Source organism: Hippichthys cyanospilos, chromosome 3 (assembly GCF_059441005.1).
Source record: "Hippichthys cyanospilos isolate Australia breed blue-spotted pipefish chromosome 3, RoL_Hcya_1.0, whole genome shotgun sequence".
NCBI classification, from domain to species: domain Eukaryota; kingdom Metazoa; phylum Chordata; class Actinopteri; order Syngnathiformes; family Syngnathidae; genus Hippichthys; species Hippichthys cyanospilos.
The window spans coordinates 22,398,757-22,424,920 of NC_142371.1; the positions used below are offsets into that span (position 1 = coordinate 22,398,757).

Sequence of the window (26,164 nt, forward strand, 5' to 3'; positions counted from 1 at the left end):
TTGCATCTCTGGCACACAGTCGCCATACTGATAACGTCAATAATTTCATTATGTGAACGGCTTGATGACATGCCTTCGCAAACAGACTGCTCATCACATATGCCTTCCTTCAATTTCCCTCGGAAAAATGCAACCATATTATCGCAATGACACACCCCCACTTCCCCCAAATGTATTGAAAAATACCCAGTATTCTGGGAACATGAATACTTTTTTTTCCTGGAAAGAAAAATAAAACGTGTCTCTTAGTAGGATTCAGACTAAGGTGGTAGTATAATGATTTATTTTCTCTTTTTCATGTTTTGAATGCTTCTTCAAGAAAAATATGTTTATAAATGTAAAAAAAACAAGGTATGCTCAACCACTTCTGTGTAATTTTTTTTCCTGCTGTGTTTATCAGATTTGAACATACCGTAATCACGCGTCTCTAAAGTAGCGTGAGCATTTTTTTAATGCATCTTATTTAGCGAGCACAAAGAGGATCAGTGTAGCGCACCAACTCTGCGCTCAGCAGATCAAACATTCCACCAGCGCTAATTACACAAAATCCGCTTTTAAAACGCAATCACAGCGTACCTTAGCTCAGCTCAGCTCTGCTTAGCTTAGCATCCATCCGTCCGTCCCCTGAGAGGGTTCCGAAGTGAAGAGGGTCCACAACGCAGAGCCCAAATGGTCCTGTGGAGAAACAATAACTTGAGGTCGCTGCGTCTTAAAGTCTCTAAAGTGTCTCGATAAAGATGTTGTTGTTTTTGTTGTGTCAATTGGCAGCAGCAACCAAAGCCCACAGTGAGGCTGAAAGTAACTCAATTGGACAATTGCAATAAATAAATAAATACAGCGGGAGACAGATGACTACACGCTAGGATTGGAGAATTAATTCTATTCAAATTGATGTTACAAGGTAGTATAAGTGCAATTTTAAAATCACAAACGCGAAATTGAAAAAAAAATACTAGATTTTGGTTCGGCGATTGGCTTTATTTATTTTCTACATAAAAATCTTATTAGTGTTGAGTTATACGTGTATCAGTTTCATAAAACATGAAAAGTTGGATAAGGGAAAAGCTGCACATTAATGTGCATTATTGTTACAATCTGACTACATTTACCAGATTAATTGATTGGCAATTGGAAATTTTCTTTCCCATAATGTGCACAAACAATACAAGACTATGTAAAAACTATGCATGGGACAATATCAGATTCTGATGATATGATAACCTTGAGCAAAAATATCACAATATCACAAATGCACTTGCCATGGGCCCGCCTCAAACGTCAAACTACTGTCATAGACATATTTACTTAAATCTTAAATGATAACACCTTATAGAGTAACTGTACTGTTGTTCCTTCCTGTTCCCATCCCTTTGGCTGTAGTCTCATGGAGAGCTTCGGTTAAATTAGCGGCGCACGGACGTCTAATTAGAATTAAGTTCGTAGCTGACCAAACATGATAACAAACACGTAGCACTTGAAATTACAAAAGAAATATAGGTAGGAAATTTACAACGCTTTGCAGCAGCGCAGTTCTTCGCCCCTAACAGTGTGTGTACGTTTCATGTGGGAGATTGGCACTCCTCTCTTGGTTTACAAGATAGTGTCAGTTTCGGCACACCCACAAGACATGTGATTGGCTCCCAGCGTGCCATCGACCAATGAGGTCAGGAGTAGGTTACAACTCTGCCCTCCCCGTCTCCCCTTAAGAAACGGTCATTTTTAATCAAATCAATCAATCGATATCAAGTGACAGATGCTTAATTCCTAACCTAAAGATACAATATCAATCTTCATACTGTCTAGTAGGGGAACATAGAGCATTGTTAAAAAAAATAAGTTGACGTGACTTTTGCTTTGAAAGGGGCAGAACATGTCAAACATTAACCTCCATACATTCCATAATCTCCATATATTTTACATTTTGCTGGATCATTTTCAATAATAACAATTGTGTCTTGGAATAAATTAGGTTCATAGACCAAAGAACTAGCGTAAAATTTCCTGTCTCCTTTTTTGGGCGGTGGTAGGGGACGTTGAATTTGACAAATGCGAGCAGCAGCCGTAGCGGAGCCAAATATGGGTGACAAACTTCCATTAACCTTTTTGGGGCGACGACGTCGGGAGCAGAGAGCAGCGAGTCACTTGGACCGCAAGCCTAACGCGCTGGTGATAGAGGTTCTGACCTCAACAGGAGCCAATTTCGAGTAGCGCGGCCCCGAAGAGCGCCATTGTCCCGATTAGCGAGCGTCGGCTGCTCGCCGCATGCCCGCGGTGCGGCGCTTCAGGTTAAAAAAAGAAAACGATGATGCCCTCCTGCTGGGATGTCTGATTAAAGGGCGGACACATTGTAAAATGTCATGAGGGACACAAAAACAACAACAACCACCACAAGCACACACAGTGCACAGCAGTACTTAGAGCAATGTCAATTCAATTACGTTTGTTGCCACCCTCAATGGACTAAGCTAAAACAATAACATTCCTCACAAAGGTCGCAAGCTTGCTGGTGCCTATCCCAGCTGACTTTGGGCAGTAGGCGGGGGACACTGAACTGGTTGCCAGACTTTGAATCAGGTGACAAACTCAATGCCATTTCACACTGGTAAATAATCTATTAGGGTGAGGAATGCTGAAATTTTAGTCATGCAAACATGTAGAAAACATTGCCCCCTGGTGGTATGATGACAAAGTGCTTGATTTGACATGTACATAGCCAGCTTTTTAATATAGCAGAGGATCAGCTTAATTTATCGTGGCAGCCAATATCGCGATCGCGATTAAAATTTGATTAATTTTGCAGCCCCGATTACAGGTATTTTGCCACGTAAAAAACAGCACAAATTCAAAGAGGTCACATTTTTTTTCAAGATGAGATTGTGTTTATCAAATTTAAAGTTGTAATTGTACCAAAAAATGGCAGATATTTTATTTGTACTTTATTATTTCAATTTTTACAGATTTTAATTTCCAAAGTAAAAAGTGGGATGCTTGATTGGAGCAAACCACAATGTTAAAGAAGACAAATGATTAAAAGACATAAACACACACTCATTGTGCAGTTAAATTTACAGAGAGGAACGTTCAAGCATAAGCATTAATCTTAGACATAATCAAGATTGCTGCAACGTTTGTGAACTAAATTTAAATGTGATAAAGAAAAAAATATTCATTCAACGCAGTTGTATTCTTTCAAGATAAGTTGTAGTTTTTTCACAAGGAAACCTTTTAACCATTATTTTTTTTAAGAATTAAAAAAAAGAAGAAATCCAAAGAAAAAAACAAATATAACACATGTAAATAATTAGAAAATTAAAAATAAAAGATCTGGATTAGCTAAGGGTTTCCACTTATAATGAGGGGAATAATAATAAAACCTAAAAATTGGTTATGTAGCAAATTCCAAACCCTGTATATCTGTGGGTCTAAATGATCTTTTAAGGCTTGGACTAACCAGATTCATTATTTGTGTTTACAAGACAAATCCCTTCAAAAAAAAACTAAATAATAAAAACATGTATAATGGTTATGCCCTTTTCTATTTTGAAATAATGTCACAGGCAACGAAAGGAGAAGAGCTGAACGGAGCTTTCCGTGCTAAGGATGTACAGAAATGACATGAGACTTTTTAAGATGTTTTTGTTTTCACTTTTGAATAAAAGGCCTGCTGGAATATCGAAGGCGGAACGTCGCTAGATCAACTTCCAAATGGCGAGAAGCTTCTGGATGCGGCGACTTTCCATTCGACAACAGAGCACACGGAGCGCATTTCGGAGTACGAGCTTTGTAGCGGAACCAAGAAGCGCTTCGCCGACTGGGACCCGCCGGGATTGGCTCCCTTTTGTCATCCATCACGGCCCGCTCCGTGTCATCCCGACATCCCTGCCAAAAAGCTTCCAAACCGCAACTTGGAAGCGCAGTACAAGCGAGGGGAATTGGAGCAGAGATTTGCTTGATTAGATCCGGATGTTTTACTTCGGGGGGTTGGGGTCATGTGACCTCACCCCGTCAGCTGATTTGCCAGGTCGCTTCATCGCCGCGATAGTGTTTCTGCCGCTAAAACCATGCCTTTCCGAATACATCCTCTTAGATGCTATTAGCGGAAGCTAGGCAGCCGTTAGGACGATGTGGCGAACCCAGCGGGAAGATTTAGACGATCATATGAGATCAACCTTGCGGGATGTCTGACGGTGGACCTTTTGCAGATTAGGACAATTCCATTATTCTCTTTAAGGAATCTCTGTTTCCATTAACATATACACCGGCGGAACACGGTGAATCCCATTATTGGATACATTTGAGACCTTTTGGTGAAAATCTGCAATATAGAGCCACCAGAGATATTGTAGTTATTATCTACCTCTACCACTCCCTCATCCTTTAAACATATTGAAATACTTTTTAAATTTCCTGAGTGCACGTTCTCTATTCTATGACTTAGAAGTAGGAGGCTATTGTATAGCATCGCTTTGGAGATCAAGGTGTCTTCAAAAGGACTCATTTTGAAGATGTGGATGGCGGAGGCGCAAAGGAAAAATATTACCAGGTATGCATGACTGTATCATAAAAGGCTAGGGAAGTGCTCCAATGGAAAAAAAAAAGTTGCAGCTTGTAATTTGAGTACATTTTGTGAGACCGGTCCTAAAACCGTTCCGACAACTTATAAATCTGATGACATCGTCACAGATTGTACCCCCAAAAATATAACCCTGTGTTTTTAATCACTCTCTTACGGGTGCATCAAAAGATTCTAAATGGGAAATTTTAAACTTGAATTCAACTAGTATTACTTCTATACTATCAACTATTTTTTACAGAATTTACACAGGTTATAAAGGTTTGTCTAAGGAGAAAAAAACCCAAGTGCATCAAAGTGCCTGAAAAAAAAAAAGATGCCAATCCTTATTTGATCACAAATACAATTGTTTTTAGAGTCATAGATAGATAATAGATAATACACTTTGAAGTATATTATGTACGTATCAAATTGTGTTTATGTGAGGGATATATCTTGGAAAGAAATGGCACGTTTGGGCCTCCATGCCACTGTGGGAGCAAACATTTTCAACAGTTGACCAAGGCAGCAAAATGCACAATCCCCTCGGTTCTTCAGTGTTTGTTGAAGATCGAAAATGTTCGGCAACAGTTTCTGGGATTTTTTTTTTTCTCGTCAAGGAAATTTTGATCCTGTTTTGCAACAAGAAAAGCACAGGCGAACGAACGCCTGCCGACGACGTTTGGCGAACATTTGCGACCTGATGAGAACACAACAATTTACTGCACTTGAAATCACTCGCGATTGTTCGCTGCTCGGTGGGACAGGGGCTTTACAATTGATTTCCCCAAGTCTTCAGTGCTCTCCAGTCCAAAAAAGACAGAAGTGATGCGCGAATCTAGTCTTTTTTCCTCAACTTCCTCCCACTTCTCCAGAACGTCAGTCAGCACGATCTGAGTAAACGTTGGCTTGCAAAAAAACAGAGTGGAAATGGGTTTGTGGCCTGACGCCAACTGACCATGTGATCACCTGGCAATGTCCAGGGAACGTCCAAAACACATTCCTCGCTTTCATCGTCAGGAGTCTACCTAAGCTAACAGCCGTTCTTTTGCGCCGCCCGCGATAAAGTCTTCAAATTGAAGGTTTCCAGGTGGCCTGGATCCTTCTCCACCTCGCGGGAAGTCTCTCCAGCTGAACCTCGCCCTCCCGACGGCAGTCCCCCTCCTCCCTCCCTTCCTTCCTTACAGCAGCGCTCCGCTAACCCATTTATTCATTTCCCCTTCAGTCGGCTGTGACACGAGAGGCGTCGGGAAGCCTTGTTCGCGCCACGTAAAGTGTAAAAGAAGGAGGGGGCAGAATTAGCATAGCGTAATTACAAGACACGGCCCGTCATTTGGCTCGGAGCTTTTCCCCGCACCGTCGACGGTCACTCCATGATAGCCGAGATGAATGTCGGAATTCAGGCTGTTAGTTTAACTGATGGTGCATTCGGGGCCGTAATAAGCATGGGCGGCTCGCCGGCATTTTTCCTGAGAGCATTATCATGCTAATGCCGGCGAGGAGGAGATACAGAGCAAAGTAACAAAAAATGATATGTTTCATGGAGTAAGGAGCGGAGACAAAGAGGCCAGCACATCACCCGCTAGCCCGCCGCTGCCCCCGCAGGCGAGGAGACAAATGGACTCGGACACTCGGTTCATTAAGAGAACACGGTCTAATTAAAAAGATCTCGCCGGCGAACGAGCGACCTGTGCCTCCCTGCTCGTGTCATTTGATTAAAAGAGCAGCTCGGATGGCTCGGCAAGTGGACTATCATTTTCGCCGTTTCAACGAGACAACCATTTAGAATCGGAGAAGTCTATTATTAAACACAACAGTATGAGTCAACGCGATCGAGACGAGCTGGTTCAAGTCGGTCCGGGTTCAACATGTTCAATGACGTCAAACTGATAAGGTCTCTTATTAAACATTTGGATCCTGATCTGGAACAATTTGATGAGAAGAAACACATTACCTTACATTTTCTTGAATAATGTCTAGGAGACCGAAAGAAGCTTAAATATGATTTAAATTTCTTGCAAGTCGCAACCACCTTCAAGTAAACAGAAGCTTACACAGCAGTTAGTTTAAGTAGACATTAAGTAAACACCATTTTGATACATGTTAGTCACACCCCTTCCATCCTAAATAAGGACTATGCCCAGATTACTATTTAGATTTAATCAAACAGGAACAAAAACACTGAGCCTAAGTCAGTCTGAGTCAATCAGCATAAAGCAAGTCAGCAACTGTGAATTAAACACGACATTTAGAATGTAAAGAAATGAATTTATGCTTTGATACATTTTCTATTCTTCACACAATGTTGAAACGGAAATATCACACACATTGAGATCCAAAAATGATCGTGTGTCGTTACTGCCAAGGCGAGCAATGAATCGATTTTTTTTGGTTTTGAGTTTCGTAGGTAAAAAGTGTATCCCTACTCACGTGCATTGCTTTCATTAAAAATATAACAATTGAGTAAATGTAAAATGACGTTTCTAAATACTCTGGAAAAATTAAGTAATCCAATAATTAAACTTCATATGACATTTTAAAAAAAAAAAGATCATATATGTAATGAAGTGATGCAAGGGTGGATCAACAACAATGACAACTGCGTTAGTGTTAGGCTGGCAGCGAAAACGTTGTTATTGGATATTTTTATATCACAAGTACAGAGTCCACGGTTCGAGCCATTACCTTGTTGACACGCACAGGATATGTAAATTTAACATTTATACAAAAGATCAGCTCGATACATAGATATTATTTGGGGCTTAAGAAGTGCAGTCGTAATGCTGGAAACTAATTGTTTCAAGGAACACGAAAATATTTGATTAGTTTTCATTCCTGTTGTAATCTGATTTATGACTAAGTGACTAATGTTTACGCTTGTTTGGTAGCGTGCGAAGTTGTCATAGTGAAAGCTTAGAAGACTGCAAGTCAAAGTGTTTTCTTAAGTTAACTGTGATAAATAGATAAAGTGTCTTCATAGTAAATCATGGTTCATTTGACTAACCTCAAAGACCAAAACGTTTATTTATAATGAAACGAATGCACTGTTTGTTGTACAGATGAATGCATTGCTTGTGTTCGTTCAAAAAGAGGCAATTTGATTATTTTTCATAAGTGTCCAGCTCTAATTTTTAAAGACATCCGACAAGCAGGCCTTCATTTGAAGAGAGGATTTAGGCTCTTATCAGTATGTGAGTAGACGCGATTCATAACATCAAATTCATCGAGCAACAACAAAGCAAACACAATTATCAAAAACAATGATGCGCTCTTTTATATCAGATTGTAGGCAATCAAGCACTGATTAGACAAAGAAATAGGACGGAGCGATATTATTCCCATTTTATGATTGCATTCAGTGGCGGGAAACGCAGTCACAACAATGTTAAAGTGTTATGAAAAAAATACATAAACGTTATTGTGATGCTACCGGTCGTCCAAATAATCAATAGACGTTCAATCACAAGAAGATGATGTGATTCCAGTGTTGACAGCAAACATTTGATGTGTGCAAACGTGTGATTGGAAAAGCGCTACAGATGAGTCGCGCAGATTAAATTGACTTTAATTAAAGCAAGAGACGCCCTAGCAACGTGTTCGGTGTGCCAATGACAAAACTCTTGATTGTCTCGTCAACAGAATGAAAGCTCGTTCCCGGAGCGGGGGAAAACGTTTACATGGGGCAGCGGTAGGACGGGCCGACCTCACCGAGCCGATCGGATCGGGACGGTTCTGATGAGGTCAATCTTGTTCTGGCGAAATTGCCACGGCTTTGTGAGCTATTTGAATGCTGGGACTTCATATCATACCAGCGAGACAACATGAAATTTATTCATGAATTAAGGATTTAGATAATACAAAATAAGAACGCCGAGTGAGCGTTTTTTTAGTGTCTGTGATTTTTTTTCCCCACGTTGTAAATCTAATTGATTAACCTTCATTATCATGCTTTATTATGATTTTACATGTTTTTATGTTGTTTATTCAAAACACAAAAAAAATGGGTGTTTTTTTTTAACAAAATGCATTTGGGTTGATTTCAACATGGAAATTTGATTTGATAGATAGAAGTGATTTGATAAAAATGTACCGGTACTTGTATAGGTAGAAATGTTTATTAGTAGTAGTTAATTAGTAGTTTATTAGTACAACATTGTGTATATTGTATTATATATTATAATTTTGTGTTTTATGTACAGTATAAAAACCCACCAAGTATTTAGTCAATTAGAAAAAAATAAATAAAAAAGTATTTTATATATATATATATATATATATAAATACGTAAGTAGTAAGTAGTTTTTAATTCACGAGCTGTGTTTAGAGACTCTTTTACCCAAACACTGGAAAAAATACACACACATGTATATATATATATATATATATATATATATATATATAAATAAATAAACACACACACACACACACACACACATATATACATACATACATACTATATAATACTTTCAATGCACAAAATAATATATATTATTTTGTGCATTGAAAGTATTACACCAGAGTACTCGTACTGATATTTGTCTAAAAAACTAAATCTTCTTTCCGTCATAATCAACAGTAATTTTAACGAGTGGTTCCTGTTCAATCCCTTGTTGAGTAATCAAAAAGTATTTGTTAAGTGTTAATCAAAAAAAAAAAAAAAGAGACTCCCTTTCCGCGGCTTTTTGTCCCTCATGCCTGTGCCATTGACAAAGAACAGCGATAGGAAAATGTCAAGTCAACCTGCCAAGTTTTCAGATGGATAATTTATAAATCTTCTGTTACATCTCTGATGTGTTCATTTTGTTTGAAAGAGAAAGATGTCCCCTGTTGCGAGCAACAAATTGGTGCTGGAGCGTGTGACAGCTTTTGTGCACATATCGGGAGCCTTCACAAGCAAAATGCAATCAAATGTGCGGCGTACCTAAGTGAAGTGAACTGGAGTCTTAAAACAAACACAACCGAAAACAAGTTGGACAAGTCACATTACTTCGGTTACGATCTGGAAAGTATAAACGGCAATCTTTTGGCTTCGCATGGCGAAAATTTCTTAGGGCCGAGTTGGAGAATTAACTTTTAGGGAGGCAGTTAACCATTATTTTGAAAATGGATTCATTTTCATTTGTTTTGTTGATTAATCTGTTCGTCAAATTAAAAAAAAATCCTAATTTCCGTGTCTTAATTGAAAATGATGTCGTGATTTCCAATTGACATTACGATTAATTAATTACGATTCATTTAGTCGTGTCAGAAAAAAAGCCCAAAATGTTGATTGTTGTCTGCTAAAGCAAAAAGCACATTTTTATTTGGATTCAACTCCTTTCATTTAGCACGACAGAAATCAGTTAAAGGGATACTGAACACATTTAGCCAATTGCAGCAGTGAAACGTTAATAAATGAATTGGCAATCATTTGTCATGTACGTTTCATATATTTAAGGACATTTTGCTGTCAAATGAAAACGCGCAAGTCTCACGACTACTCACAGCTCAGCCTGTGAACTTCACATGACCGAACCCAGAAAAAAAGCGAGCTGTAATTAATTTCCATTATTACGTTATTTACATTATTTCATGTAATTATTACATTTACTGTTGTTAATTGGGTTACATTTGATTTTGAGCATTTGGACAAATTTTCCACCTCTAACGTATGTTATAAAAAAGACTATGGAAAGAAAAACTAGCGGAGTACAGCTGGAAATAAACAATGAAGTAAGACAGTCAAAAAAATACAAAGTAATACTAGAGTTCAACTTTGGAATGAGAGGAAAAAAATAGAACAATGGAATATGATTCTGGAGGAAGAATCTGGGTTATAACTACAGCATACGAGACGGAAAATCTGGAAATCATCTGCAGAATAAAAGTGCGAAAAAAAAGTCGTTATTAGTGTTAATGTGACACTTTTGTCAAACTTGTTGGGGAGGCAGAGGCGCGTTGGCTGTTTTTGCCTTGCTGGACTTCTGCCTGCTAGAAATTCGAGTGACACCGAGCACCCCCCTCAATATCCGATTAAAAATAGCCTGAGACGTATGGAAAGCAGTCTGGAGTTCTGAAAAGGAGCGCGCTGACTTCCAAGGCAAATATTGCGCACATATGGCGAGCGTTAAAGAAATACGGCAATAAAAAATGAAGTATTACACAACACGCACGCGCTCAACACCTTCCACGCTCAAGCTCATCTCAGAAGGGGACACACTATAAAATTGACTTAATGTCTTTTATACAAATAGTCGCGTGCCTGCAGTGCCTGTGAAATTAAACCATAAAAATCTTTGGTTATCTGATGAAAATGTGTATGTGAGCAAGCTTTATCAATTTGGATTCATTTGAAAGTCTAAATTTGCCTAATACAACAAAGGATGACATCAATAATTGATTATTCAGTTGGTTATTTTGAATATTATTTGATGAATAAGATTAAAGTAAACATTTTGATTTCCACCCCTTTATCCAAAAAGATGCCAATGTTTCAAATTGTGTAAAAATAAAACTAATTATACTTCATGAATGCTTTAGTCCACAAAAGTTTGGTAAATACACAAAAATGGAAATAATTGTTTTCCAAAGGGAAACAAATGTTATTTTTACGAACCACAAAGATATTCAGTCCATAATTATGGACTTGTCAAATACATTTTTATGGGGGGTAGCTGACACCCTTGACGAATGCTTACCTAATATAAGCCAATAGAGCATTGTAGTGATAACTGTGACCATTGGATGGCAGTGTTTCCACACTTACAATACAGGTTTTACCTGCATGCAATTCAAAGTAAGAAGTCAATCTTTCATATGAAAGCACCCATATTTACATAGGCATAGTACGCAATATTGTGTAGGCCCTGAAAGATGAGTGAAAATGCTAAATATACCGGCCCTCTCGAGGTTTCCTTTTCCGATAACGCTTGGGAGTAAAAGAGTTAAGATTTTGGCGACGCCCCCCCCCCAACAAATAATCAATAATCATTATCAATCGATTGAATATTTCTTGATTATTATATCTGGCATTGTATTACTACTAATTAGTATAATAAGCTACCCAACAACGGGTTTTTCAACAAATGACGGTTAGGCAGCTGGGCTAGCCGAATCTCCGGAGCAAAGGGAGCACTTTAGTGGACAAAAAGCAATCATTGGCCCGCCCCTTAAATGAGCCAATTTAACCATGGCGAGAAACCGTACAGTAAATATGTCTCCAATTAGTCATCCTTGGGGTATTATGTCGAAAGCATACCCAAGATATGATATTACGACACTTGGGAACTGTTTCGAAAAGCGTTATGTCTCCAATAATGTGCAACAAGATGAACAATCGTCAAGGTCAAAGGTAAACGCGTCCGCTTGTGGAAGGTGGTCTTGTTAAGGCATCGCGATGAAAAATTACATTAAATACGTGACGAAAGAGGCGTTGTCGATGGTGGGAGGGGTGGGGGTTGCAGAGAAGAGAAAAGTCATTTTGGACTTTTAATTTCTTGCTTGGTTTCACATCTGCGGGCCATAAAAAGCTTCATTTTGTGAGACGGCATGGTGACTCCTCCCCTTCACGCTGTTATGCTAATTGCTTTAGCAGAGATGTGACGACTGCTTTTGTCTTCATCAACGGCTTTTCTCAAACTTTCTTTTCCGACTGGGAAGCGGACTCGCTTTCCGCACAAACCCATGAAGGACACCATGAAGAACCCCTGACACATGCTGTCAATCAATCAGCCAAATCAATGTATTCAACGCTAAGACTTGGTGCGGTCAAGGTGACCTTTGAGGCCGTCACTGCGGCCAACACTTTGTGACATTTGATGTCGTCGAAAGCACTAGGATGACATCGCGAGGTCACGTCTTGAGATGACATTTTATCATGAACGTTTCAACACTCATAACTTAAAGAAATAGAGAAATACTCCACATTGATGCAATATAGAAATATACATGTTAAAAAAATATTCAAATATTGCTCCACGATGGTACAGCAACTATAGAGTGAAAAGTGGCGGTTGTACTAGCCAGAATTTTTTTCACATCCTTCAGGAAAAATCGGCACAATGCTTCTCAGCTCATAGCATCAGTAAGCATCGAAGCAACGTGAAAAATAAAATAAAAAACTATGACCAAAGCTGCCCGACATTTCAGACATTGCCCGCGACCTCGCAAGTCACGGAAAAAGCTCGGCATCAGGAACCAAATCATCAAACTGTCGATTTTGATTTTTTCTTGCCTTTTTCCCCGCATTTAGCATATGATCAAAGCAGCGTGCGCTTGAAAACTTGATGTGGCGCAACAAAGCAAATCAATAAGCGAAAGCGTGTATGCCGCCGGCTATTTCCTCACACGCTGGCTTTCGCATTTCCATGCCGCGTCTCCGTTAAGAGAACAAGGAAAGCAAGTGAGCGAGCGGACATGTTGATGCATTCTTGTCCTGCTTTTAAATAAACGTGATGGAGGTGCATTGTGGGTAGAGCACTTAGTCACCAAGCAATCATGTTGACAAGCCGGCACGTAGAGGTCCACTCGCACGCGCTCCACGCGATTCTCACAGATGGCGTCCAGACGAAGCTGCGGCGGTTTGGGTGGTTACCGTGGTTACCCTGTCGCTAATTCTGACCGCGGCACTTTCACCTCTCTTGTCCTCGCAGTAGAAAAGATGTCACCGAGTTGAGCGTTGTGGTTTTAAAATCTGGATTTTCATGATGATACTTTATGTTTGGAATGGCTTTCAGTTCACAGCTGTGCATTATCAAGTATTATTGGCTTGTGTTCCTGGACTTTGAAGGCGCCGTCTTCAACAATTTTAATGATCAGCAATTTAACATAGAGGGTATCTCTGTAGAAATGAGACCGAACAAACCAGACTTCAATTAAATCGATCGCGTTATCCTGACGTCACGTGCCGACGAGGGGTTAAAGCTTCCTCGCCGCAGAAAGTGAGCCCCTCTGGTCTGGACTCGCCGACGCCTGACACTCTGCCAGCGTTGTGGTCCTGAGCCGACCGCCATCTTTTCCCGCTCGGCCTCGAACTGAACCCCAAGCGGGCGCTAACCGACAAGCGGTCGAAAGACAGGAAGCCGCTACCGCTGCCGTGTTTGTGGAAAAACGGCGGCAGCGAGAAGCCAAAATGGACTCCGGCGATGACCTCGCTGGTGATAGGAACAAGTTCTAACTTCCTGTGTGACACAAGCCAAAGTGGTAACCAATAAGCAGTTGACCCTCCATAACAAAAGCGCCAATATCATCACATTGTGGTTGTCGTATTTGTGTTTGCCGATGTGTAAAGAATTAATGTGACTTGGTGATGAGGTGCTGCCTCCGCAAAGTGAAAATGAAATTACAGTAAATCATCATTGTGATAGATGTGTTAAGTAATAAACCGATGTTTTTTTTCTTTTTTTTAGGGCCAATATCAATTGTTAGTAGTAGGAATACTTATTGTTCTTCCAGACCAATACCGAAAAGATACCTATTCTTGAGTGATCACCAATATTTCCTTGACATAATGAAAATAAAAAATAACATTTTCATCAAATACATTTTTTATGGAGTGTAGCCAACACCCTTTACAAGTGCTTATCTAATATCATCAACTGAACACTGTAGTGATATCTGTGACCATTGGATGGCAGTGTTGCCATACATATAACACAGATATCACATACGTGTATTTCAAAGTTAGGAATAAAACTCAGTCTTTCATAGGATACCACCAATGTTTACATAGACACAGCACACAATATTCGGTGTGCCTTGAAAGATGAGTGAAAATGCCAACTATACTGGCAAAGTAGAAGTTGCCTTTTCCAATAACGCTTGACACTGAAAGAGTTGAATTATTTTCTTACATAAAAACAATAAGTTAAACGTTCAATATCATTTAATATTTATTTTCCAAACAAAAGATGTAGTGTTTTGAGGGTGAGCAGAATTTCCTAAAAGTTAGCTGAAAATATGATTAAATACTTCCTTGGCTAACAGATTTAAATTGATTCATCATCAACCATCAAATTTTAACCAATGCCTGTGCCCGATATTTGTGAAAATGCCAATCATCAGCGCCAATAAATGGCCTGCCCGATATATCTGTTTTGGAGCTAGAAAGACAATCTGTATTTTCCCCAAACAGAGGTCCCAAGTGCCCTGATTGGCTGCCTCGATGCCAGGGGCGATGGCATACCGTTTGCATGATAACTTGCGCCCAGCTCCTTCTTCCCTTACGACTTTAAAAGCCGCTCAACAACTTTCCGTTTTACCGAGCTTGAAACGCTTCCATGTTGGGGACGCGTACGCCCACCTGGATGGCATTTCATCCGACTCCGTGTTCCCCAAAGGCCTTCCCGGCCGGCCCCCCCCTCTGCTTCGTCCTCCCTGCTTAGGAGCCTAATTTCAACCACCATTACCCCGAGGGCCGTTAAGGAGGTGCCATCTGCAACCGAGGACCCCCCCCATAAAAAAAAAAAAAACGACACCGAGGATGGAAATGGGAACTAAAATTACACACAGGGATTAACGCTCCATTAGCTGCGCCGACTGGGTTGAAGACCAATCAGAATCAGGTGAAGTCACGTGACACCAACATGGATGACAATCACCAAATTTAAGGCACCTACTCCCCATTCACACCTGAAAACTTGGAAGGTGAATGGCTAAAATGACAACAGGGTGAGAAAATGGCTAATTGGGCCTAATCTAAACATTTTCACCTCAGGGTATATTCACTTTTGTTGCTTGCTGTTTAGAAATAAATGGCTATTGAGTTATTTAGAGACAACAGTAAATTTGCACTGTTAAGCAGTCTGTACACTTGACCACGTTGTAGCAATACTACTTTCCTCCAAGGTCAAACATGAAAAGATATAATAAAATATTTACACATATGTGAGGGGTGTGCTGACTTTTAAGGGCAAGCGCAAACCAAGTGGGCAAAATCTTCAAAGGCAAAACAGCTGATCGAATGCTGACTGCCCAAAGAAATTGTTTCTAGTTTCTAGCTCAGAGTGAAATTCGAGCTCATCATCAGCAGTTGCCGTTACCTGGCCCAAAAATTTACAATAAGTGTCAAAACAACGGCAAATCACAACATATGTCTAAGTGAAGCTCCTCAACCCCAACTTAGTTCTTTGGCCCCAAGATGTCAAAATATCATGGCAGGGTAATACTGTGGACTAAGTACACGTTTTTCAGCAGGTTTTGGAGGGAATGTTAACAAATATTGAGAATTTAAACTGTGGGGAATCAATGCATTATACTGTGGGGCTTTCGCTAACCCAGTTTTTCTAAATCTTTTCTCAGTTATGTACCTACGGCCTGTGAAATATCTTTTCAAACTAGTACTCCTTAACCAATGCAAAGCATTTTTGTGGTGGGGGGGGGGGGGCGGGGGGGGGGGGGGGGGGGGGGGGGCTCAAAACATACCATCAGTGTCTGATTTATTAAACTTTAGACCGTTTCAAAATTTATTTGTATTGGTCCACAGAAAAAATAATAACCTATAATTACCTAAAGTGTCCTTGCATTGTTATCAAAAAGAAATAGCTTAATTATTAATACATATTTTTGCACAAAAATAATCAACATGAAGTGTCAGACCTATTCTAAAAAAGAAATCATGAATAAATATTTGCCCAGAGAAAAATATTCCTCTTCTGGGATCATAGCAGAGATGTTTTCACAAAAATAAATCATTAACTTGACAGGTAACGAGAGTCGGCACATCTCAAGATGGGTCGAACCATTCCAGGATGTGGGACAATCTGCGTTTTTACAATCATGAAATTGCGTATTTGATTGATTTAAAATCTCGAGTACCCCCTGAAGTTCCTTCAAGTACCCCCATTTGAGAACCACTGCTCTAACCAATCCATTTTCAAATTTGTCCTTGCAGGGCCCTCGACGGCATTATCCCTTGTCGGTCCGTTGATTGATTGATCAGAGTAAAACATGATGTATTTACGACTGTTTTGTTTGTGCCACAGTATTAAAAAAAACATCGTGAACCTCCTCAGTTGACTAACAAAGGAGTCAGGCGCCGCTGTTTTATCACATTTTTTGTACAGATGCTTCCTAGAACTGTGGCATGACAGTTCTTAAAAGGTGGATTAAATCGGGTAAAGCCCCAGGTGCCATATCCACACCGGTGTTTACATCCTCACAATCCCAGAGGAACAACTTGATGGGCTGCTGAACGAACGAAAGCCCAATGGAAGTAGGCTCCAGCCAAACAAACAAACCGGACGCTTAGAGCGGAACCGAGCTCGCCATCATCTACGTGATGTCATTGCAGTAGCGGACGACGAAGGCAGGTCAGACGAAATCCTCCCAGGAAGGAGGTGACAACTTGCACATTAGCCACGGCAGCAACAGTGACTTGACGTGCACGCGCGCCGACGGCTGCCTGCGCGTGCACGAAGACAGGCTGACCTGTTCTCAGCATCTTCTTCCCTTGCGCAACCGGGAGCCCGCTTGCTCTTTTTTTTTGTGTGCAGGAGAAGAACAATGCTGTGAGAACAATGAGCTCACCGAGCCGCTTGGACCAAGGGAACTTATACACGAAACCAGAGGGCAAAACAAGCGATTGCTCATTAGATGTGCGGCTACCGTGCTGAGTGGACACATTGTGGAGTCAGATGTTTTTCATTAGCGTCGCACTCGGTGCGCAAAGTTGCGGAGCGCGGACGTGGACGCCACAGGGTTACGAGACCCCCCCCCCCCAAAAAAAAAAAAAAAAAAAACACACTACACAATGAAGCCAGAGAAGAAAATGAATCGAACATGAAAAAGGGGGAAGTGTTCGTCTTACCTTTCTTCCTTGACGGAAGTCTCACGACAAACAAGGACAAAATTAGCCAAGTGTTCGCTCGCTCCTCACTTGGTAGCGTTTACACGCGGTGACGTCACGTTTAACTGATATTCGCTTGTTGTTATTCTTTCGGCGAGTTTGTGCTCCACGCGTGCTTCCGTATCCCTCACTGCGTCCTACCGCTCTGACCAGACTCCAGCGAACTAGACTGGAGACGAGACCACGAGAGATGGCAGCGGCTCAGAACACGCCCATTCAACTAGAGTGATAAGCAATGTAGCCAATCGCAGGCAAGATAAGCGAATTGGTCTTCTTTCTGATTTGTTTAGCGGGTTTCTTCCCCTCCTACTTATTAACGTCGCTCACTTCCAGTCCAGATGTTAAATGTCTCACTGTATCGGCCTTTTTGAAATGACGACAGCCAATCAGGGCGCAAGGCATGCTCGCTTTAAATTCGGCCATCACACCTGATCGAACAGTTTAAATTACATGATTACATTACATTACGTTACAAATTACATTAAATTACATTTGTAAATTACATGACATCACTTTACGTTACATGTCCTTGTGCACTGAATTCTTATATTATTATTAAATTGTTAAATCATGCAACAAAAATTAAACTTGAATTAAATGTCGCATTTCATTATGCTGAAGTACACAACGAGACATTACATTACACTGTGAGTATAAATCATAATAATACATACTTTACATTAAATTTTGTAGTATTTTTCTAATTCACATAAAGTATGATAGCTCACAGTACAAACAACACACGATCGTGTACTCAGCGGTGACAAGCAAAAGCAAAAGTAAGGGAAGAAGCAAACCGCTTATTCATCCACATTTTAACAAATATATCTACGTGAGGGGGAAAAAAAACAATATAAACATGTTTATTTGTAACCTTCTTAACAAACCTATGTATGTGAGGGAAAAAAAAGATGACTTGTTCATTCAATATTTAAAACCCTCCAGAAAAGCTTTGCAAGAAAATTTATAATCTCATTGATTTCTCCAACAACAGAAACACATTTTGATCCCTTTTGCAGCCTTTGTAGAGATCCACACCGTTTGAATCATACTGAGAACCCCAAACTGAAAAGAACCGTTGTATGGAGTATAGAAGTTATTTTGATATCGCTCTGAACTTTATTTGCATTATTTTATGATTGTATAAGTCTTTGAAATTCATAACCTTGCAGTTAAGAAAAAGTAGGTTAGTGCGAGCATAATAATCAGTCTTATTAATAAAACATTTTGCTCATTTTTGCAGCGCCGCAATTGAATTCATTGTTTTGAGGGTACTGTAAATCCCCACAGCTTTACACAATAGGGCAAAAAAGGACAGAGTAGTCGTACATTATATAAAAGACCTTTGAATTTAATCGCTGTCAGTGATGATACAAAATTTGACCTTTGATGTAATCGATCCGTAACATTTCCAAGGAATTTGGTATAAAAACTTTAACGATTTTTATCTATCTATCGATCCATCCATCCATCTGCTAGCAAGCAATTTGTTAGCTAGAAAACGATCTAACTAAGAAAATAGCGGGATGGTTAAAAATATGGGTATTTATAGAAACAATGTCTAGTACATTTATGAATATGCAATATCGACATAAGGCTTAATTATGAAAATTCAGGGAACATACCTGCAAACTATTGTCTGTTGTCAGTCCGCCCATCATCCAATTATCCATGTAATTATTCAACATTATTCCCCAATATAAAGGCAAGTGATATTTTTCTGTCCCTGAAATCTGCAATGAGTGTAATTATGTATGCAAGTTGTTAAAACTATAACAACTGTGGCGTACAAAGACCTCCACCAAGGCCAAACAAACACGCATAAAGCTCATATTTGTTCATCTTTGTACAAAAACACCTGATTTGCAATTACTTTGACATTCATCTTTTATTCACAATATGTTGAAAAATTAAATTGATCTCGCAAAAAAGTCATATATTTTCCAGCAAATTGGAATTCATATGTTAATGATTCTTATTTTTTTTTCCAGAGTTATTTTCAAGGATTGTGTACTAAAGCAATCAATCACTTTTTACAATTAAGGTCCTTAAATAATGACTTTAACTGATTACTTTAGTATTTGAATACCTTAAAGAATTGAATACTAGTACTTTAGGACCTTATGTAATTAAATTAGTACTTTTACAACCTAAATTAATCAATTACTTCAGTGATTTCAGTGCCAAAAGGAAACAATTATTTTAGTACTTAATTCAAGTAGTTTTTACTTCAAAAGCAGTGTTTGGAGCCTCTTTTAGCAAAACATCTGAAAATTTAAGAAAAAAAAGTATTATTACCTTGGACTGACTCAAGAAAAATGTTAAAATACATGTTTGGGATTGAATGAGTTAATTGGATATAAAAAAATATAGATAAAAAAAGATAAAATACGTGTGGCTAGAAGCACACTCAATCTGTCCATAATTCCTGCATGTAAAACAGTAATTAAATTAGTAGGACCTAAAGTAATCAATTACTTCAGTACTTTCTGTACCAAAACAAAACAATTACTTTTGTAGTTGCAGTTTTTAATTCACGAGCTGTGTTTAGAGACTCTTTTACCCAAACACTGGAAAAAATACACACACATGTATATGTATATATATATATATATATATATATATATATATATATATATATATATATATATATATATATATATATATATATATATATATATATATACACACATGTATATATATATATATATATATATATATATATATATATATATAATATACTACCTGGGATTGGCTAAAAAAATGTCGAAATACGCATTTGGGAATGAGCGAATTGGATAAAAAATATTTCAAATACATAGTAAAATAGCTTTGAATAGTTGGCGACATGTAGCTAGAAACACGCTCAACTTGCCCATAATTCATGCATGTAAAACAGATTTTCCACAACGGTTGAAGCGTGCCGATTTGTTGCAGTTTACCGTTCGCGTTCACGCCATCGGTCACACATCACAGATAAACGCTGGGCAACGTGCGCGCCGGTCGTTACGTAAGGACTGCACGAACCTGCAAAAAGCCGCACTTGAAGCTACTTTCTGTGGGAACAATCACGAGAAGGAGCCTGAGAGGGAAGCTTATCTCCGTCCGTCGCCACATGACACAAGAAGAACAAAAGTAATCCAGTCTTCGGAGTAAACGGCAACACAGCGCGACATGAGTTGATCCCAAACAAACTGATAAGGGGTTTTCTAGTGAACATATCTAATCAACACTTCATTAAGTTTGATCTCAGCTGCTCGCCTCCATTAGAATGAAAGCGCTTTTATTCCTTCAATGTATTCATAGCTGCACTTTTTCAGACTTCTCTCGAGAACAGCGCGCACCGTGGGGATGTTATTATGGGATGTTGCTACAAACAATATTGGTGTTACAAGAGGAGAAGGAGCGAGCACTTAGAAATATTGCTACGCTGGGAGTCATTTGTGCTTGGAGCTTTTTCCACATCAGAAAAGGTATACCACATCGTCGTGTATAAAAACAAAATCTTTCAGGGTACTCCTCCAATGACTAGGCCCCAGACTAACAAGAGTGATTGTGTTTGGTTCCAGTGGCCCTTGTAAATTCACAAATCATGGTTGACATCAGAGTTTCCGGCTATATACAGCGAATCATCAATCTTTTTCCGCCTTGAAACTGTAACAACAACTCAAAGGCTTTATAATCGCGGAGTCACAAATCTGTCTAGTACACAGGTGTCGAACTCCGGTCCCTTGAGGGACGGTTCCTGCATGTTTTCGAACATTCTCTCTCAAACGCGTCTGATTCTGCAGAGCTCGCTAATAAGCTAATCATTTGAATCGGGTATGTTGGGGAGAAAAAACATGCAGGATACCGGCCCTCGAGGACTGGAGTTCGACACCTATGGTCTAGTACAGTGGTTCTCAAATGGGGGTACGAGTACCCCTGGGGGAACTTGAAGGAACGTCAAGGGGTACTCGAGATGTCTGACTTCCTTTACTACAAGCATATTATTCCTTTACTATTAATGGTTAATATCAAGCCAAAAAAATTTGCTTTTCAGAATTGTAGACTGACCAGTTTAGTTCTTTCCAGCAAGTCATTAATCCTTTTGTAGCAATGCACCCACAGACGATGATCAAAACAGCAAATTGACAATTTAGTTTCAATTAGTACAGACAACATATCCAAGTTCATATTTGACTCTGATTAAGTATATCCCGCAATAAATATCCAGACACGAATTCAAGCCCCTTAAATCTTTAATTAGGTGCGTTTTGTGGGTTTTCCCCAGACTGAGACCTAACTGAGAATGAGGTTGACCATCAGAGTGATGACGGATGTCGAGTGAAATGTAGCCCTTTGTTGAGCTAAAAAAAAGAAAAAAGAGGTTTGTTTAGGCATCGAGATCAATTCTGTCCGTGGCCTCGTTTAGACACTGACCAATATCTGGATGCAAAGGCTTGAGTCCATTAGAATGACAAACATTCCATTAGTTTAATTTCTTAGCTCCATTAGGGAGTAGACACACATTAAGTACTTCACTTTGTTGCATCTGTCACTGTGACGCATACGACACCCCCAGCCACACCCCAGTGGCCTTCATGAGTTATGGTCGCCCACAGATATCAGCGTCGCTCGTCGGAGATCATCACCGAAACGGCCGCGCCGCAACAATTCGGGCTGACGGAATGTCTGTGATGGAACATCAACGGTGACAGGAAGGAGGTGAAGGGAAGTTAATGGAGAGGAGGAACTGATTCAATATTGGGAGGCTCGCTTCCTCTCTTAAGAAGAAGGTCAGCTCCAGGATGGCGGGCGGACGGATCGATGTCGGAGGACGGATGGGTCACGCCGCAAAGAGAAAGGTCAGACCGGTCGGGTGTGTGTACTCGTATAAGATGCATTTAGGAGATGTCAACAAACCGCGGAAAGCAGAATGAAGCATCGAGGCGGAATGGGCGAGCAATGCGGACGCGTATTGGCAAACGGGCAACAAAACGGTACCTTGATTTACGAGTTTAATTCGTTCCGTAGCCGAGCTCATAAACTCGATTTACTTTTATGGTCGAATCAATTTTCAATTAAAATTAATTGGTCACTAATCTATTCCGGTCCCACCACACTTCCAAACAAAACAACGTAAAAATATAACGTTTTGTTGTTGTTTTTAATAAAGAAAAAACAGCACTGCATTTTGAGCTTTACACAAGCAGAATTTTTCAGGCCTACCTGCAAGTTTCCTCCATCACAAGCATGTCTATTGACTTGTTAATTGACTGTATATACTTGTGTACTGTTTATTGAACACTAAAATTTATTTTTAAAGTATTCTCTAGCATTTTTACCGGTGTTTAGCAATCTTTTATAGTTCACCGATAGCATCAGTGTTTGACTGTGGTGCATTTTTTTTCCATTTTACATCCGCAATTCATGTTTTTGTTCTTCTCCTGTGCAATAGACAACTTTAATCCCTCAGTTGAAGATAATTTAAAAGTTCAAATACAACCTAATGGTTCGTAAGAAATGTCTGCCCGGATCTACTTCTTCTTTAATCTCCTATACAGTATATTATACAATTACAAACAGGCAGCTAGTTATGATGATATTTATTCTACCTAACGAGTTGAAAGGAGATGAGAACATCACATGTTGAGGCTCCATTAGAGCCAGAGGAGAAGAAAGCCACGTGTGCAAGTCATAAGTAGTCTAAAGTTTTAAACTTTAAGTTCAAACCATGATCAAAACTGCTGTGACAAAAGTAACAATAATCACATACACATGTCTTTATTCCTATAAGAAAATAACTTTTATTACTGCAACTTATTGAGCAGTTGCGACTGTCTTCTTCATGTATGTACAGTACATACAGTATCCATGTACCATATTGCCCCTGGTGGCCAAGGTGTGCACACCATAAGTAGTTAAAATTAATGCATGAAATCATGAATTTAGTTCTTTATATTTGATTTATTTATGTCATCGCAGTATGTTTTTACAATACTAAACAGCAGCGGTTCTCAAATAGGGCTACATGTACCCCTTGGTGTTCTTGGAGGCACTTCAACGTGTACATGGGATTTTAATAGTGTTTCTGCAATTATCAGCAAATCTAACTGAATGCTGTTTAATATTGTGACAGCAACAGGGCATTTTTCTTTTTGAAATGAGAGCAAATTAAATGGAACATGGTCATGGCTTGAACCCCGGATTGGAGACCCTAACTTTAGATAGAAACCCAATTGTGAAAGCCTAACTCTCAACTAAAATCCCTACTTTAAAACACTAACTATACCGAAACCCATATTTGAAACTTGAAAACCTTCAAAACTTGCATAAAGTCATGGTTTGAAACCCTAACACCCATCTGCAAACTCTACTTTGAAACACTCACACTATCTGAAACCACAATGCTTTTTTTTAAACCAGTAGTGCCTAAGTGAGGGTACGAGTATGCCTCGGTGTATGTGAAGGCACTTAATACCAACTGAAAAAACCTTGTCCAAAACTCAAACCCTTGCATAAAGTCCCGTTTTGAAACCCTAACACCATGTGCAAACTCTACTTTGAAACCGCAATGCCTATTTTACACCAGTGGTTCCCAAACGGGGTTACGAGAACACCTCGGGGTACGTGAGAGCACTTAATCCCATCCGGAAAAGCTTCTTTAAAACTTGAACGCTTGCAGAAAGTCCTGGTTTGAAACACCAACACCATCTGCAAACTCTACTTTCAAACCCTCACACTACCCGCAAATCCTAATTTGAAACCACACTGCTTACTTTAAACCAGTAGTTCTCAAATTGGAGTGTGACCGAGGAGGCTAGACCGGAGTCTCCATGGTCTATGATGTTTGCAAATGACAGTGCGATCGGTGGTGAGAGTAGGCATCAGGTGGAGGAGAAGCTTGAGTGGTGGAGTTTGGCCTTGGAAAATGCGTGTGAATGAAAGGGAAATGAAAAGTGAAGACACTGGGAGATGCGACATAGATTTCTGAAGTATTTCGGGTCAACAGTACATAGCGATGGAGAGTGCGGAAACGATATGAAGTGTGTGCAGGCAGGCCGGAACGGCTGGAGAAAGGTGTCAGGTGCGATGTGTGATAGAAGAGCTGAGGCTGAAGTGAAAGGTGTACAAAAGTGTGGTGAGACCAGAGATGCTGTTTAGCCTGGAGACAGCGATTCTAACAGGGTTTCTGAAGGTATCTGTCACAATGAGTCATGGCAGGGAGACGTGTGAAAGCAAAAGCAGGGAGGTAGACAGGAGAGGTGTGCTCAAAAGTAATTAATACAAAGATCACTTGAATCTTGCTCAAGACGATTAGGAAAAGAATCAAGGTCAACAAAAGAAGAACGAGAGGGCCAGACGGCAATAGCAGCAACAACATATATATAATCAACAGAACTAAAACACCAACGACCTGGCAAGAACAGAATGAAAACTGGAAACTGAATACAATCAAAACTGACGAGGCAACAAGGAACACTTTTGGTGCAGGGAGCTGATTGGCACACACAGGGAAGCAGGTTAACGAGGACAGGTGGACGCAATCAAACGAACAAGATACTGACTCAAGGGGAACAGGAACATTAAAAATAAGAGCACAAACTCAAAGTTAAAATTTGAAAGGAAGTCAAAAAGCAACACAAACCCAAGACAGGAAAGAAACAAGAAACATAAGAGTCGCAGCAAATCTAATTTAATACTTTTTAATGCTGTGACAGATGTAGCACAGTCTTCTTTTCAAATTGAGAGCAAACTAATTGGCACGACATACTCCTATATCGTGTTGTATAATGTTTGATGCTTTTATTTTGTTACATTTTATTCAGATGCACTATATGACTCGTGATGATTAGGGGGTACTTTGCTGGAAAAAAAATAGGTTTTAATTTTAGCCAAGCAACTCTTAACCAGTGCAAAGCATTTTTGAATTAAAAAAAAAAAATTGATTAAACTTTATAACCCTTCAACCTTTAAAAAAAAAATTATCAACAGAAAGTATCCTCTTTTGGATGATAGAAGAGAGTGGTTATCAAAAAGAAATAACTTAATTATTATTACATATTTGTCCACAAAAAACGATTAACAGTGTCAGATCTCAACAGGAAATCATTCTAAAGAAATATTTGTCCACAGATAAATATTAAACACAAAGTATCACCTTTGGGATGACAGTAGGGATCTGTTAATAAAAATAAATCATTAACTTGAATATTAAACCATTCAATGCCAGGGTCGTATTTTCACGTTTTTTTTAAGAGTCCAGACATTAAATCTCAGACACTTAAGTATTTCATACTTAATACCTAAGTATAAAATCAAAACTTAAGTATTGATTTAAAAAAAAACAAAAAACAACTGAAAATACATCCCTGGCATTGAATGAGTTAATAAATATTTGTCCAGAAAAAATAATCAACCTAAAGTGTGATACCTGTACTCAAAAATAAATAATTATAAATAAATATGTATTCACAGAAAAGTATTCAACTTAAAGTGATCATAGTAAAGATCTTTAAAAAAAATAAATAAATAACTCGACAGGTGACGAGGGGTTGCACATCTCAAGTTGGGTCCAAGTATGAGGGAGAATCTGAGTTTTAAAAATAAGGAAATTGAATAATCTACCGAACATAAAATTTGTTTGATGACCTTTTCCTGAAACATTTAATAAATTCACTAATTATTTTAAAGGATTTTTGCATGTTTTCTTGTTTTATTTTAAATCTCGATTGGAGTTCCTTCACGTTCCCCCAGGGGTACCCTTCCCCCCATTTGAGAACCCCTGCTGTCGAGTGTTATTTTTC

The 26,164-nt window shown here is 39.3% G+C and overlaps 1 protein-coding gene across 2 annotated transcripts in view; it reads right to left on the reverse strand.

Moving 5' to 3' along the window:
- Positions 1–17,516, reverse strand: part of sema6cb (semaphorin 6Cb) — a 102,727-nt gene extending 85,211 nt beyond the window's left edge. For both annotated transcript variants that reach the window (XM_088409952.1, XM_088409951.1), the window contains exons 1-2: positions 17,337–17,516; positions 577–675 (exon numbers count right to left, since the gene is read on the reverse strand). The gene's annotated coding sequence lies outside the window, so the exon portion shown is untranslated. The remainder of the gene's footprint in view (positions 1–576; positions 676–17,336) is intronic.
- Between the last annotated feature and the right edge of the window lie 8,648 nt (positions 17,517–26,164).